Source organism: Gastrolobium bilobum, unplaced genomic scaffold (assembly GCF_033153095.1).
Source record: "Gastrolobium bilobum isolate Gb01-03AN ecotype WA unplaced genomic scaffold, APGP_CSIRO_Gbil_v1 utg913, whole genome shotgun sequence".
Lineage (NCBI taxonomy): Eukaryota > Viridiplantae > Streptophyta > Magnoliopsida > Fabales > Fabaceae > Gastrolobium > Gastrolobium bilobum.
Genome location: NW_026900059.1, coordinates 581,695 through 584,934, shown reverse-complemented (window position 1 = coordinate 584,934; position 3,240 = coordinate 581,695). Strand labels below are relative to the sequence as shown.

General features: G+C 33.7%; 1 pseudogene; it reads left to right on the top strand.

Moving 5' to 3' along the window:
- Nucleotides 1-357: 357 nt before the first annotated feature.
- LOC133295096 (uncharacterized) lies at nucleotides 358-2,800 on the top strand (annotated as a pseudogene).
- The last annotated feature ends 440 nt before the right edge of the window (nucleotides 2,801-3,240 follow it).

Genomic DNA, 3,240 nt, shown 5'->3' with positions numbered 1-3,240 from the left:
CATTTTGATAAGTGTTTTAATTTCTTGTTATAATATACACCCATTTCATGTTTTAATTATGCCTTTGACTTCTTTTGAAGATTATCTCAGGCTTGCAGAATTTTAATAATGCCATGTGCTTATAGGGGGGAGCAACTCACGTGGACATAGCATGTGACCCAGATTTGGTGAAGCTAGCTATCGGCTTAACTTCTTATCCGGTATATTTATACTCTTCCAGATTTCTTAACCACTCTCTTTAGATGGAGCAACTTTCCTTATTTTTTTCATATTGAGCTTAAGAGTTATGACTTAATTATTATCACAATGACTTTTACAAAATGTCTAACTACAAATTAACATGTAGGTTGAAAAAGTATGGGCAAGGATAAACAGAAAAGTATAAATGTATTCTTTAAAAAGAAAGTAGTCTCTGAAAGTAAATCAAGTGATGCTCCTACAAACATAATTTCTGAAAGTGATGCACCTTCTCATGAGCAACCTCCTTCCAAGTGTCGCAGAATTGAACATACTGATGACATTATTACAGTGAGAAATAAATTTTTTGAACGTGATCCAGGCAAACGTAAGCCAATTTGGGAGTATTCAGCTAATGAAGTCGATGAGATACGGAGAGCTTATTTAATGGTTGGGCCATATCAACCTCAATGCTCCTACCCATTTTCAAAGGAAAAGCATCCTCGACGTTTTCAAGCTTCATGGTTCAAAGATTTTTCTTCGTGGCTTGAGTATTCACCTTCTATAGATGCTGCATTTTGTTTACCGTGTTATCTTTTCACTACAAAGGCCGGTGGGCGACATGGTTGGGATGCATTCACAATCAAAGGTTTTAATACTTGGAAAAAAGTTCGTGGTGGAAAGAATTGTGCTTTTCTAAGTCACATGGGAGATGATCCTTGTTCACTACATACTAATGCACTTGTCTCATGTGTAGATTTAATGAATCAGTCTTGCCATATTGATAAAGTTATGCATGCTCAAAGCTCCCAACAAATTGAAAAAAATAGGTTGCGTGTTAAGACTTCAATTGATGTTGCCCGTTGGCTTGCTTTTCAAGGATGTGCTTTTAGAGGGCATGATGAGACTATTAATTCAAGAAATAGTGGTAATTTTATTGAAATGATCAAACTTTTGGCATCTTACAATGAAAATGTCGCAGATGTTGTTCTAATGAATGCTCCATTGACAGCCAAATATACTTCACCTCAAATACAAAAGGAGATTTTATATGTTCTCGCAAACAAAGTGCGAAAACAGATTTGCAAAGATATTGGGGACTCTAAGTTTTGTATTATTGTGGATGAAGCACGTGATGAATCCAAAAGGGAACAAATGGCTCTTGTCTTGAGATTTGTTGACAAAGATGGTTTCATTAAAGAGAGATTTTTTTATCTTTATCACGTTCAAGATACATCTTCTATGACACTTAAAAATGCTATTAGTGAAATACTCTCGCATCATTGTCTTGATATTCAGAATATCCGTGGCCAAGGATATGATGGTGCTAGTAACATGCGTGGTGAATGGAATGGATTGCAAGCATTATTTCTTAAAGAATGTCCTTGTGCTTATTATGTGCATTGTTTTGCTCATCGATTACAATTAGCCTTGATTGCTGCCTCTAAGGAAGTTTCTTCTGTTTATCAATTCTTTCAGAATTTGAATTTCATCATTAATATTATCAATGCTTCTTCTAAGCGTCATGATCAATTCCAAGCTGCCCAAATTTCTGAATTTGAACGTTTGCAGGCTATTGGTGAGCTTGAAACTGGGACAGGTTCTAACCAAGTAGGTACACTAAAGAGGGCTAGTATTGGGTTCTCATTTTTATTCTATATGTAGTCTTCAACGAGGGTATAATGAATCGTGTTCAGTCCTTGAAAAAATTCGTAGTGAAGGCTCAAATTACTCTCAAAGAGGAGATGCTACTGCAGCTTATAAGATGATCACTTCTTTTGAGTTTATCTTTAATTTACTTTTGATGAAGGAGATCATGGGCATCACTGAAATTCTTTGTCAAGCATTACAACAAAAATCTCAAGATATTTTGAATGCTATACAATTAGTTTCAAGTACAAAGGAACTTATTCAAGAATTACGAGATGATGGTTGGAAAAGAATACTTGAAAGTGTTGTGAATTTCTCCAAGCTTCATGAAATAGATGTTCCAGATCTTGATACTCAATATATTGAAGGTCGTGGTCGTCGACAACATGATCAAATAACTATTGAGCATCACTATCACTTTGATATATTTAATTCAACCATTGACTTTCAATTACAAGAGTTAGATAAAAGATTTAATGAGCAAACAATGGAACTTTTATCACTTAGCTCTTCATTAGATCCGAAGAATGGTTACAAAGCATTTAATGTTGATGATATTTGTAGCCTTGCAGAGAAATACTATCCTCTTGATTTTTCTGAGCAAGAGAGAATTATTTTGAATTGTCAATTGAAGCATTTTCACAAGGACATCCCAAAACATTCAGAACTTCAAAACTTATCTTCAATTTCTGAGTTGTGTCAAGGATTAGCTAAGACAGGAAAGTCAAATTCCTATCATTTGGTGGATAGGCTAATTCGTCTTATCTTAACACTACCAGTTTCAACAGCAAGTGGTGAACGTGCATTCTCAGCAATGAAAATTGTGAAAACAAGGCTTCGAAACAAAATGGATGATGACTTTCTTGCAAATAATTTGGTTTTGTATATTGAAAGAGAGATTGCTGAAACTTTTACTACAGATTCTATTCTTGAAGATTTCGTCAGTTTAAAAGAGCGTCGTTTACAATTTTAGGTATGCATTTATTTTATTACATTTTAAATTACTTATTAAATGTTGTTATAATATTTGTGTGTATTTATATCCCTAGGACAATGCTTGTTCATTACTTATTATGCTGTGGAAGAAAAGTGTGATTCTTTTGTTTGGAATGCTTGCCGGAAAGGTTAGTTTTTTTTTATCTTTGCTTTGATATATAATAGTCGCCTATTGTTTATTTGAATTTTCAATATTATGTGACATTATTTAGTAAATAATTTAGATAAACATGCTAGAATTCATGGTAAATTTTTTTCCTAATAAATTTGTGTAATTACGATAAATATTTTGATAATTTGATGTGTCAAATTTTTTGGCCCCAGCTAAAATGAAACCCTGGCTCCGCCACTGTTTAAAAGTGTATTTTTTTACCAAATTCATTTGACACGGGTGGTAAGGAACTTAGGTTCTTTAAT